We start from the raw sequence: 14,461 nt of genomic DNA, 5'->3' as shown, positions 1-14,461 counted from the left end.
ATGGTTTGATACAGTACAAATTTTGTTTTATGAAGCCTAAAATATTGAAAATGCAAGGCATTTTTATATTTAGAACACTATTTTCTGATTTTTTGTTTCATATCTCAGTGTTTGTAAATCATTTGAAAAGTGAGTTTGGTATCTGTTATGGCTCTGCATTTGCTTACCAATTTTATAATCCCATTTTGTTAATTACAGGAATATATTTCCTTTCATTCAATTGCAGTTATAGGAGCTCTCACTTATAAAAGTAATTAGTAAAAATACTTTAACTAATATATAGCACTAATACTTTTAGGTAAAAGTTTATTTTTTTCTATTGGGCTTTTCCATCTCATGTTAGTAGCAACTGCTGAGTATGGTACACAGAATATTTTGTTTCTAAGTATTTCATAAGGATGCTTTTAATTTTTTTATGTAATGTTATTACAGCCAAAGCCTTTAAACAAGTTATATGTCAAGAATTAGACAGAATAATATATAAAAATGAGAAAGAAAAATTAGATAGTATGTTTTATAGGAATTGAATTGTATTATGGATTGACAGATACTTACTTGCACAGCAACTTCCCAAATATAGAAAAATGTGGCATTTGAAAATCCATGGTACAGTTGGTGATTTCTCTCATTTCTTGTCAGGTTTGTTAAAATCACACCCCAAGGTGCTTAGTTACAACCTGAAGCCTCACTGAGCTGAGCAGAGTATGAATGCAGCTCTCATCTGAGCTGTGTGAAGTGGGTTAAAAGAAGAAATATTTGGTTGGAGCTGGTAAGGATGGTGATGGAGAGGGAGGCTCAGGCAGAAGAGAGGAGCAAGCAGTCTGAAGACAGGTTTAAGCGCTATTGATACACATGTGACTAGCTGAGGCCAGCACAGAAACTACCTAAAAATAGATAAATAGAAGAAGACTGAATTATTGTAGACCCCAGGGAAAAAAAATGAGGAAGCAAGTTTTTTAAGGGGAAATCCTAAAGGGATCATAAACAGTAGATGGTGAGTGGGAGAGAGGATACAGTCATGGTTGCAAAAGGAGGCTGGGGTTTTAAGGATGCAGAATCATGGAATAGTTTTGTGTGGAAAAGGTTAACCTTCAAAGATAACCTTTAAAGGTTATCTAGTCCACACTTCCTGCAATGAGCAGGGACACCTTTCATTATATCTGGTTGCTGTGAGCCCTTTCACACCTGACCCTGGGTGTTTACAGGGATGGATCATCCACCATCTTTCTGGACAACCTGTGACAATGTTTTATTACCTTCATTGTGAAAAACTTCCACCTTATATCTAATCTAAATCGACCCTCTTTTACTTTAAAACAAATAGATGTTTGTTTTGTCCTATCACAACAGGCTCCCATAAAAAATATGTTCCCATATATAACTGACCATATCTAAAGCAGCTGAATACTGTGAATAAAACTTATTAAATACAGAGTCAAACCTTTGAATTTTATACACATAGTAAAAGTATGACATTGTGTAATAGCTGTAAAACAATCCAGAGGATTTCCAAGGGATTATTGCATGTCTCAGGTATTTCAACTCATCCAGCCTTTTGGCTTCATGCCTTAAAATGCTACCAGAGACGTGTTATAATTGTCCAGAAATGCCCTGCCTGTTGCGAATTACAGCTTAAACCAAAGTATTTAGCACTTTATACATACACTCAAAATAGACAATTTAACCAGATTATGTGATGTGCATGTTTTAAAAGAAAAAAAAAAAATAATCTAAATATGGAGTTCAATATGCTCTTCCACAAGCCAGAAAGAGAATTTGCCTACCCATCCAGAATAGCTCCAAAAAGTCCTTGGTAGTTTGCAGTGTCATTTGCTTCTGTGTATAGTGAATCTTATTGTCATGATCTTTGACTTTACTTTCTTTTCCCTTCTTTTTGGATTTGATTATTCAGTATGGTATTGCATCTCAGAAGCGCCTCTTATGCTTTGAGACACTCAAAAACGGGATGTGAATATAACAGGGAAGTGTAAAGAATGTCACTCATAGCATTTGAGGAACAGAAAATGGAAGAATAAATAACGACTAAAAGTCTACCACCATCACTGTGATTTTTCTCTAAGTTAAGCTTCCCAGGAAGAGGTTTTCCTGTAACAGAACTATCTGATCTAGGTACTCATGTATTAAACTTTCTCAGTGATAAGATGAAATAATACAAAGATGCAAGGAGTCTGGAACATCTCTTATGAGGAGAGACTGCAGGAGTTAGGCCTGAATGGTCTGGAGAAGACTGGGAGGGATCTCAACAATCTGTATAAATATCTCCAAGAGGATGTCAGAGGATGATGCCAGACTCTTTTCAGTGGTGCACAGTAACAGGTTGGGGAGCGATGGCCATAAAGTGAAGCACAAGAAGTTTCACTTCTAACCTGAGGAACAACTTCTTTCCACTAAGGATGGCAGAGCGCTGGGACAGCTGTCTGGGGAGGTTGTGGAGTCTCCCTTTGGCAACATTCCAAACACACCTGGACAAGTTCCTGTGTCACCTGCTCCAGGTGACCCTGCCTTGGCAGGGATGTTGGACTGGATGATCTCCAGAGGTTCCTTCCATCCCTAACAACTCTGATTCTGTGAAATGTCACAATCTGTTGGTTTTTTTTTTCCCTGTCTTCTCTTACATGAGAGATGAAACAGTAGATCCCTGTTTACCTTCTCTCTAACTTTTGGTGCTATTCCCTCTAGACTCTGCCATGCTGGGCTCTTCTCTGTCTCGCCCTGATGAACAGCTATCTTAGCCCAATGTTTTTGTTGTTCCTGTCCTTATCAGCCCTGTGATAGTTTGCTCTGAATCTAGCAGAGCATTCCCCACTAGACAGGCCAAAGGAGTAGTCAGCAGCCAGGCACACCTTCTGTTGTTTCTTTTTCCTCAACTGCCTTGTTTTTGTCAGATAAAATTGTAAGCAAAAAACAAATTACAGTGTTTTCTGATATTAACTGTAATATTATGTCTTCTGCCTTGTAGGCAGTTGAGCCCGAGCTGGCTGTCTGCCCGTCCTGAGGCGCAAGGACACTGCTTTCCTGGGAGGCTGTGTCAGATAAAGCCTTTAGTGAAAGCTGTTTTTTCCCCATCGTTAGTGAAACAAGACCTTATCAGCATAGAAACACAGCCTGCATGGCAACACAAAGATACCTGCTTTGCCTCACATTCAACTCCCTCACCAAAGCATATTTCTAGTATGACTATTAAAATAATAGCTTTTAAGGTAGAAAGTCTGCTGGCTGACACTGTGATTATTAGCTACTCAATTAGAACACTTCTCTAGCTGTCTGGGCTGAGGTTTTACAGAGGAGATGACTGTGTAAAGCTGTGTCTGTACCAGGAGATTAACTGTCTGTGCTCTCTGACACTCAGGCTAACAAGCATGGCATGACCCATGCTCATGTTATTCCATTTTCTTATTATCCAAAATAGACTGGCCATCTCTAGACTTTTGAGACTGGCTTCTGGCCTCCAGATACCTCTGAACTGTGTCCTGGCATTGGGAAATGGTAGTTGCCCCATGCCAGAAGTATTCCTGGGGCCAGTAAAGTGGTTCAAATGTAAAGGGTTTTTTTGAGGGTCCTGGAATATTCCCTGAAACTGTTTGAACTTGAGGCCAAGTCTTAATATGTTGACTGCTCTAAAGCTGAAGTCTTAAACCATGCAGCCACAGACATGGTTTCATGGGGTTCCCACATGCTGTTTGACCTATGAAAAAAGGTACATAAAGCCTCAGTTACTTTATGGAGTCAATTCTGTTTTATGAATAAGTAATTCTTAACTACTGAAATATAGAAATTCCAGTTGTCTAGAAGAAATGGCATGCCAGATCCTCTTCAACAGTATTCAGTATTTGATGCATCTTGTAATATAGAATCACAGAATTGTTGATGTTGGAAAAAGCTTTAAGATCATCAAATCCAGCTGTCCACCATGACCATTTTCAACATTAAACCATGTCCTCAAGTGCCATAGCTGCACATTTTTTGAAGACTTCCATGGGTGGTAGCTGGATCACTTCCCTGAGCAGCCCATTCCACACCCCTTTCTGTGATTTTTCCCAGTATCTAAACTTCCTCTGGCACAACTTGAGTCCATTTCCACATGATGCTTATTAATAATGGTAGTTACTGCACACTGCAGACATCAGGGCTACTTCAGGGTTGTCTGAACTGCAGCTGTTGATGATATTTTTTTTTTTTTCCATTTTGCTTTCCTTTAAGAACATCTTTTATCTTCTTTAATTTCATTAAAGGCCAAGTTGGATGGGTCCCTGAGCAACCTGATCTCGTGGAAGGTGTCTCTGTCCACCAGAGACATCTGTTCCAGAAGAGGGCTGTAAAAAGATGAACTTTAAGGTCCCTACCAACCTGAACCATTCTGCCATTCCATGAGTGGGAGGACTGATGCTTTGAGATCCTCTGATCAATGTGTGGCTGCAGTGGGTGTCCTTGTGTGCCCCAGTGTGGTCTCTATATTTGTTACATGTTCCTGATGGCCAGAGACCTGCTCCAAAGCTCCTGTTGGCTTTTGGCCCAGGCACTGGATATCTCTTGTGTGGACTGGTAATGTTTTCACACAGTCCTTCTGTGGTCTGCATACCTACAATGAAGTCACAGCACTTGCTGCTTGACATCAAAGCTTGTCCCTGTGAGAATGAGCATAATGAGCAAATAATGACCTCATTGTGTGTGTATGCAGGGAAAAGAGAAGGCACATGATGAAGCAGAGCCACTTTTATTTTTAGGCAGCAGTGTTTTAATAACCAGCAGATTTTGGGGAAAGGGCTGAAAAAATAGTAAAAAGATAAATGTACTTATGTTTCAAAGTTGAGATTTTTTTTTTTACAAGTAAAAAAGTTCATATTGACATATTGAAATAAAAAGTACCCTCAATTTTTAGGCAGGATCCTGAGAGAGCTATCAGCATTCCCAATTGATGCTTGTCATGATATTTTCTTTTTTCTTTTCCCCCCAGTCCTTCCATAGTACTACTAATGTGAACCTCCTTAGCTGCACACTTGGAGTAGCCCAGTATGATAGCTTTACCACAAAGGGCTTCTGTGTATTTCAGGAGTCAGGATATAGCACTCTTCTAACAGAAAATGCCCTGTAATGAAGGTGAAGCTCAGACATTATTTATTCCAAATACAGGATCTTTCCATCTGTGAGTTTATAGAGGCTGAAAAATTGTTGAATTTGGAGATTTGCAAATAGAAATTACAAGCTCGACTCTGAAAATATTCCCTCCTGGAAAACAAGTCCTATTCCCTCTTGTGACCATTTTCCTCATGCAGCATTAGATTGGTACAGAAGGAATTTTGAAGGTGGACAGTTTTGCTCATAAAGACACGGCACCGTCCGCTCCTGGAACGAAGCAGCTGATCCTGAGCTCGGGTACATGGAGAGAACAGACCATCACTTGTGTAGAATTATTTGGAATATTTTTTGTGTGTTTCTTCACCAGGTCCACCTTTTAAGCTGCAGCAGGTTAAAGTTAGAGCTGTAGAAATTTTGAGAAGCCTGCAGCCAAATTAAGGCTGGCTCACTTCCAGAAATGGCTGAAGCTGGCAAATTTAAATCATTTTCAGGTTGGTGCTGGGTTTTTTCTGGGTTTTATGTCATCACTTATGAGTTAAAACTGAGGAAAAACCTGGCTTGTGACCGATTTAACCTCTTTTTGCCTCCTGCCTTGGTCTAGAGTATTTTTTCTGTATGTGTGACTTATTTGTTGAGAACTAACCACTGATGGGATTATACAGTGTGTCAAGTCTCTGGAATTGCCCTTCTAATAAAGCAGGGGATTTTTAAGCCTTTTATTTTAAACCCTTACAGAGCATCAGTTGCTGACATATCTAAAGGAAAGTGTTTCTTAAAAGATTTTCTTAAAAATAAATTATTTTTCCACTCTATATTTTTATATATATACAATTCAGATATCGAATGACAATTTTAAAATCAACTGGCATTAGCAACACCTGGGGATGTGGCACTTCTGTTTCAGTTATAAATTAAAAGTTTCTTAGCATGTAGTTTTTCTGAATTATTTGTGTGACAGGGGGATAATTTATATACATGAGTTTACAGGTGAGATCACTCTTAAGCCCTAATTCAGTGCATAACTTTGTCTCTGCCCATGACAGAGTGACTGGCATGAGATGATCTTTAAGATCCCTTCCAACCCAAACCATTCTGTGATTAATGGATGTGGATGGTTATGAATGTGGATGGTTATTCTGAAGCCATCTGAGAAGTGCTGGAGAAGGTGCTGTGATCATATCATGAGAATCTGAGGAAACAGTTTACTTCAGTAAAATACAGGTGCCTGGTTCGGACTTGACCTTTTGAAGAGCTGTCCAAACATTTACTCACTCTCACAACACCCTCATGAAGTAGAGTATAAATATTGTCTCAATTTTATGGACAAGAAGGTGAGCACCAAGAGAGTCTGGATTAAAATTTAGGAATTTGTGGCATGCAGTTGCTTGCTTAATTCATTAGACCATGGTGTTTGGTTTGTCAATAGTCCCATGCTTTATAAACTGGACAAAACCTTTAAAATACCAAGTAGTTTAGACAGGCAGGAGTTTGGTTCTCCCTGCATAAAACAGAGATGAAGCCGTGTCACATCATCATAGCCAGATTTGGGGATTTTTTTTCTGTATTTTTCCATGTTTGTCTTAAAGTGCTCTTGAAGGTGATAGTGTACTCAGAAAACCTTCTGGAGGAAGGGCAGCTCAGAAAAAAAAGGGACTTTATTTCCCTGTTAAATTAAGTTGATCATCTCTTTAACCTGCATTTACCAAAGCACATTGCTAGGGAAGCAATGCTGTACCTGTAATTATCTTGGTGAATGGTGCTACCATGTTTGCATACAATGAATTCACATTTGGTTCATGCAGAGTAGAATTTCTAAAGCATTTTTGTCATCTTGTCCTTGGGATGTTTCCTGTCACCTACCCATTGAAACAAAGCTGGAAAGCACTGTAGAAATGATAAAGGCTGCCATCATCATCTCTTTCAAACTGCCATGGAACTGAAATGGTACAGGACAGGAGGGCAAATGTTGAGATCTGGAAAAACAGAAAAACAGAGCGGCATGAAATGTCAAACCACATTTTTAAGGCGCTTTTTACTATATTTCCATAAATGCATGAGGGAATTATGTTGCGAATACTTGAAACTGTTTATTTTCATTTTTGGCTTGATTTTCTAGCATTGAAAAAACCATGTCTAATGATCTTGAGTATTCTTAAAGAAAAAAATTATATTTTACATAATGGTTTGCATGTGTGAGTTCCCTCTGGCAGGAGGGCTATAATTAGCCTGTCGTCTCTCAGAGAAGAGACTATCTGTCTTAAAGATGCAACAGTAAGTCTTGGCTGCTAGAGCTAGGAGCAGAACATTGTGATTTTGTTAAAACATAAACATTATCCCTTTTCACTTATTCATCTTTCTCCTCTTCCTGCTTCTTTGGCTCAAAGTTAGCCTGGAGAGGCAGAGGACAACTGAGCACAAACAGTTTCTTCCTTCCTCATTCAGCAAGGCGTGGCAAAAGATCTTGGCTTCTTGACATCAATAACTTTGCTTCAACTCAGCTTGGAACTGTCCGGGCAGCCTTTCAAAAATAAAAAGGTATGATAAAAGGGGACTGATCTTCCTGTTTGAGTCATAAAGTAGCAGATTCAGCTAAGGCACACTTTTCTCTGGGATTGTCCATGTACTGCCTGGAAGAGACATAGAATTATTTACATTGGAAAAAGACCCCAAAAATAATCTAGTCCAACCAGAAGCCCAGCATTGTCAATCCATCACTAAACCATGTTCCTCAGTGCCACATTTACACATCTTTTAAATATGTCCAAGGATGGTGACTCCACCGCAGCCCTGGGCAGTCTGTTCCAATACTTTGCTCTTTCCGTAAATAAATTTTTCCTAATGTATAAACTAAATCTCTCCTGGTGCAACTTGAGGCCATTTCTTTTTGTCCTGTCACTTATTACCTGGGAGAAGAGCCCAACCCTCACCTGGCTCCACTCTCCTGTCAGAGAGTTGCAGAGAGTGAGAAGGCCTGAGCCTCCTTTTCTCCAGGCTGAGCCCCTTTTCAGCTCCCTCAGCTGCTCCTCATCAGATTTGTGCGCCAGATCCTTCACCAGTGAGTTGAGGATGTGGAATATTATTCCTTTGCACAACGTTATTGTAGCTATTAAAAGACAATCAGCCAGAGTAGGGTGGTGACAGACAGTGTTGTGTGTTTCAGCCTTCTGTGGTCTCGTTACTAAAGAAGAGTAATTTTGGTAGAAAGGCTTTGCTGCTATTGGGTATCCATGTGTGTCCTTGATCAGAGGAGGTGGAAGGAGAGAAGGAAAACTGAAAACCACCACAGAGTCAGAAAAATGTAACTGGTTTGAGCTGGCATAGATGTGCTGGTGTGTGTTAACTCTTGGTATTATCGTGCCTGAGGTTTCATTTCCAGCATTAACAAAGAAAACTGTAATGCAGGAGATGATGACACATGGCATCCTTCCAGGCCAACTGGTTGCATTAGCAGGGACTGGGTAAGAAGGTGAGGTTTCCAGTGGCAACAAGAATATATTGAATTTCATTTTGAAGACTGCCATTACGTGTGCCAGTCCATCAGACAATGTGTTGATCTGCTGGTGAAAACATAACTGCAGTGGCAAGGACATTTCTCCATCGGTAATGATGTGTGGACCAGGATCCCTGAATGTCCCCGTTGTCAAATTCTTTGACTTCTGCCACATGCATTTATTCTTGAGCTTTCCTTGTAATCCTTCTGCGCTGCTGTCCTTCTGCCCCTCTTCTCTTCTATGTTGTGTAATTAGTCTGAGCAGTATAATTTTCCTTTCTTATTCACTGCAACCTTTCTTCTCCACCCCTTTGCTTTCCTGATACTTTTCTTTGCCAAATAGTCAGAGATTTCTCTCAATTCTGAGTTCCTATGTAAGCTATAATTTTATTCTATTATGAGTGAGCACTGCTACTGCAGGCCTGGAACTGATTACTGTTTGCATATATCCAGCATCAGCAGCCAAAGAGTCAAAGACCAAAGAGACTTCTCGGAACCTTACAAGGATTTCAAAATCACCTTGTTATTCTTTTCAGATTCCCCATTATGCTAGGAATTTCTTTTTTCTTTCAGTTGTATCAGTATTCAAAAGCCAAGTTTATATTCTGAAAAATAGTTGTAGATGTTAATTACCTTCACAGACAGTCCAAAACTTAAAATTTCATTTTAAATTAGCACCTATTTCCTGTCCTGGATATCCAAAAAAGTCCTAGATTAGATCAGCATGAACTCTATTTGCACTTTTCTGAAGTGGGGATTGACTTGGGGATTGACAGACCTTTGCTGGGAGGCTGAGAGAAAGCTTTTGTGTGTTTTGTCTTGGTTCTTGGCTGGAACAAATACTTTCATTGTTTTTGGAATATTTCAATGCTTTATTTCTTCATTCCAGAAAGGAGAAATCCCAAAAATAAAAGAAATGAGAAATAGATCAATCATTTGGAAAGTTACAAATATTAGAGGAAAATAGAAGATTTTTCTTTTTTAATAAAAAAAACTAATGAGAGGTTGTGTTCTGAAAACGCAAGCTGAAATTTCTATTAATTCCCTTTATAGAAGTTATATGCTACTGTTGTGTTCTGAAAAGAATGAATAATTAGGAATTGAGATATAAAAAGGGTCATACTGACCAATCTGATACCTCTGCTGCCTTTCAGCTCTTGCAAAGGAATACTTACAGGAATTTTGATTTGACAGTTGGAGAAAACTGTGGTGAACCAAGACTTCTTCTGTGCCAGTCACTTCTCTCAAGAGCTCTATAATAAATCTTGATTTGCCATGGTCACTCATGCATTGGCTTTTATACTCTCTCCAGGATGTTTCATCAACAAAAATTTAAAAAAAATAATTTTGAAGGCCATTGATCTGTCCATCTTCTTGCTGCTCTTAGCTCATTCCTTGGTACTTTCTGCCCCACACAGGAACACTTATTGCTGAGAATGGCATTGTTGGTCTGGCAGCCACAAATAACAACTTCTTTAAGTGGTCTTGTGTGGAATTGCATGTCTCATTTTAAGCCTCCTTTAGCAAAAAGTGCTTTATTGGCCTATGTCTCTGGGTAAATAGATATGAGTTCTGAAAATGTTGCTTTGTTCTTCCCTTGGACAGTATATTGTAGATCATTGACTGGTAACAAAGAGTTAGAACAACTAGCCAAATTATCTCTAAAATATTGTGGAATAGCCATTTCTGAATCATGAATTCTGTAATTTTTTAGGTCAGATTTGTTGTCCTCTTTCCATGTCAGTGTCTCCCATTATCATTTCCTGGTGGTTCTCCTAGAACCCCTTAGTTTTTCACTTGATCTTTTCAGGATGAGCCAGGTGAATTTGTCTACAATATTTGGTATTTTCTAAAAGTAAGATGTCACTGGAAAAATAAAAAGGAACACTCTTGACTGTAGTACATTTTGATCGCTGCCATTGTTCTTCAGATTATGGATTAATACCCATCTATTGTTCTACTAAATCAATTCCACCTACTACTGTTCTTCTGAAATTATTTACTAAATCTTGATTTTCTATTCTCTACTGCTGCTAGCATAAGTTTTCTTAAAGTTGAGGGGAATTAGACTGTGACTGCATGATTTGATCTAGTGGAAGGTATCCTTACCTGTGGCAGAGGGGTTGGAACATAATGGTTGTTTCCAACCCAAGCCAGTCTATGATTCCATGATTCTGTGCTTCTGCCAGCAATACAAATAGGAACAGATGTGTAGAAGACAAATAGTTGGTGCTCACCCTCCATGCACACAATGAGCATTTCAGTGGGGTTTCAGTCTGGCACTAGGTCCAATCTGGCCTCGTTGACTGAATACCTTTTGGAGTGCATATTTTGATTTGCTTTTACCCAAAAGAAGACCAGATAGTGTGCTCTGAAATCATGCTACAGTACAAAATGATGTGCAGTAACTGAGGATGAATGGGGGATTTGTTTCAAAAGCACACCCCTGATCCAAACTTAAATATTCCTCTAGATGGATCCTTTTGTACCTGATTCAGATATCTCAATAAATCCAATAATGGGCTCATCCGGATCAGCTGGTACTTAAATATTTCTGTGCATGTGTCCAAAATGATTTTTAGTATCCCACTTGGACATTCTCTTTTCCTATTAATGTCACCATTGTGGAGACAGTTGTAATTCCCATTCTTGTAACTTGCATTTATGTAGAAAATTAACACCAGAGAAATTCAACTTAGAAATAAGGCACAAGGCAATTAACAGTGGAACAAAGTACCAAGTGAATTTCTGCATTGTCTCGTTCTTGATGACTCCAAGTGGAGGTCAAATGAATTTCTGGAAAATATGCTTTTGTTAAATTGGTTACTGGCCTAAAACAAGGGCAACTGGCTGAAATTCTGTGGTCTGTGGTATGCAGGAGGTCAGACTAGATGATCTAATTTTCCCTTCTGACTTAAAACTGTATGAACCGAGTGTGAGCAATTCCCCTGATTACAGGACACTTCTGGCCTTTGAAATCTGCAGGATCTGTCAATTACCAGTAAAGAACATTTGCAACAAATCAAGGAACTAGTTTTAGGATATCACATTTTTGTATCCTGCTTTATGATGTGTATAAGCAAGAAAAAAATCCCCCCCAGCTAAAGCGTGGTTTAGATGAGGCCAACGGTGTATTGTAAGCTTAGCCTTTGATATTGCTTATCACAACTGAGATTCAAAATCAGAGCTGAAACAGGACGTGGTTAAAGAGTTTTAATGCCAGGAAGGTTAACGGGATATTGACAGCTTTAGGAATGAAATGTCAGGGAGGAAATTAGAGCAAACATGCATCATGAGCCAGCACACAGCATGGCTGGTTTCAATAGAGGCAGCAGATCCTCTGTAGTAATGCCACCACTAATCATGGCATTATCACTGCTTCCAGATGGCGTCAACAGAAACACACAGAGCTTTTACAGGGACCTATAATTTATCCTGATCCCTTCCTCCTCTGGATTCACCCAGAAGGAAGGCAAGTGGTACCACAGCCAACCCCAACTGTTTTCTTTTTTTGTTTGTTTTTTTTTTGCCAGGAAGTGTGGGGTGGGGCAGGATCACATCTGGGGGTCCCTAGAGCCCACCAACAGTGACTGCTCTGAGTCTTGATGGGATGGGAGCATCCACAGCTCTTCTTACCCACTTCTGTCTGATTTCACTCTGTCACTTGTAGTGGGCTGCTCCATGCCCCAGATCAGAAGGCAGATTGCAGCTCCTTTGCCCTCCTTTTAGATCCTCAATCTGCTCCTTCATTTTTTCTTTTTATTGTTAAATCAACCAGCAACCTGGTCTAGTGGAAGATGTCCTGACTCATGGCAAGGGGTTGGAATGGACTTTAAAGTCCTTCCCAATGCAAACCAGTCAGTGATTCTATGATTCTATGATTTTATTACCTAAATGCATGTGCATTCTCAATGAGTTCTACTCAACCACTGAAGAATCATCATTTAATCACAGGTAAAAACATAGAAAACTAAGAAATGGGAGTTGTTTCTAACTGTATTCTTGAAAAAGCATGTTCCTTGAGAAAACAGATGAACTCTTAGTCTTCACAGTAAGTATGGATTGAAACACATTTGAGAAGCTGATAAATAAGGTGTGTCTCTTCAAGAATAAAACTGCAGCAAAAAAAATATTTTTCTTGTGTACTAATATAAAGATGCAACACTGTGAAAAATAATGTCTCAAAATATACTGAGATGATGCAAGGTTATTTTCAGAAAGCTCAGATCTTAATGTTTCTCGAAAGTAGGAGATACAGATGGCAATTCTAAAAAATTTCCTTTTCACAACCTGCATCAAGAACTTTTGCCCTTCTCAGTTTAAATCCCTGGGCTACCTCAGCAAACATATATGTTTAAAAAGGTATCTACTTCTCACATTTAAGTGGATAAAAAAGGAATAGCATGCATTACCAGTGTATTTCTTTGCCATGTGTGTCTTACACATTTTGGAGGAAGAAGTGGGAAAAGAAAGAAGGATCCAGTTGTTGCTGAGCTCTGTTTGGTTTTGAACTGTTTGGATATTTCCAAAAGCCAACTGTGGCGCCTTAAATTTTGCTTTCATCACGAACATGGTAATTCAAAATAGCTAGCTGAGTTTTGGTTAGTGCAGCAGCAGGTCTCTTCTTATCTTTTTTTTTTTTTCTTTGTAAGTAAACACCCATGATTTATAGAATATTTTGTTTCAATTATTTTGACTTTGCCTTTCACCTCTATGACCTAGAAAATTGAGAGTGCTTTAATAACCAGTGTCCTTGTTAGAAACTTATTATGTGGCTCTTTCTGGAACAGCAAGTCAAGTATGTGGCACAGTATAAGGAATTTCAATATAATTTGTTTAGAGAGGCTGTTGCTTGACAAACCTTTTCTGAACTGGCTACATGGTAAATTAGAAATTGGAAGTCTTGGGGCTGGGATGGATAATAGACAATAGATGCTTTCACTTCTGGTTCCTGTTCAAGTCCAATCTGTCAAAGACTGAAAATTGTTCCCTTCTCAGACTGGGCAAGTGGCCTGTGAGTAAGTGGTTGGTTGATTCTGCCTGGTGCCTGATAAAATTTGCCCACAAGTCAAAAAACGTCCCCCCGTTTGGCTCCCTGGCCCAGTCATTTCAAAAGCCAAAGCTGAATCTGCATCTGTCTTCTCTTCCAGTTCAGGACCAAGATGTTTTATTCATCTATCTTTTTATCTATTATTTTGTTTATTTGTTATATTTTGTTTTCCCCTGTTTTCTCTCTGTAACACCTGTTGGAAGTACCACATGGAACACACAAAAAAAGGGTTGTTTTCTTGCTCCCTCAGTGGAGATCAGTGGTTCACAGTGGGTCAGGATCAATGATTCACCCCATTAACAGCCCCCCTGGAGGAATAAATATCACTCCAAAACATGCTTTGCTGCAGTGTCTCCCCCAAGATTCCGAGGGCTCTGTTGTGCCCTGAGTGACAACCACTGGCTGCTCCAAATTGGTGTTTAGGAAACGCAGAAGCACTGAGTTTCTCTCTTGTGTGGGCAATGCCCCCTTTGGTATTGCCAAAGCTCTTCCTGTGTCCTACCACAAGCAGTAGATCTGTTTTTCTACAGTTTCTGCAACAACTGCAGATATATTTGTAGACCCCTAATGTCTATTGTAGTAATGGTTGGGAGAAGGTGAAGTAAATTTTGAATGGAATTATTTTAAGACACAGAAACCCTTTGCTTCTGTACAGAGGAGATGATGTTGGTGAAAGACAAGGGCCTGCAGAAATAAGGTTGGGAAGAAAAACAGCAGAGACAAAGATAGGCTAGTCAAAAGGGAGTGGAAATAATGAGTTATGGAAAGGTGGGAGAATGGGCTGGAAACTGAAGGGTGGGTAAGCTGAATAGGAGGGCAAAGAA

At 39.3% G+C, this 14,461-nt stretch overlaps 1 protein-coding gene across 12 annotated transcripts in view; it reads left to right on the top strand.

The window, feature by feature from the left end:
- The window catches only part of SUPT3H (SPT3 homolog, SAGA and STAGA complex component), a 253,337-nt gene that overhangs the window by 223,687 nt on the left and 15,189 nt on the right, over window positions 1-14,461 (top strand). The window lies entirely within an intron of this gene.

This window comes from Cyanistes caeruleus, chromosome 2 (assembly GCF_971803275.1).
Source record: "Cyanistes caeruleus chromosome 2, bCyaCae1.hap1.1, whole genome shotgun sequence".
In the NCBI taxonomy this organism is placed as follows: Eukaryota; Metazoa; Chordata; class Aves; order Passeriformes; family Paridae; genus Cyanistes; species Cyanistes caeruleus.
This window is presented reverse-complemented; position numbering and strand designations above follow the sequence as displayed.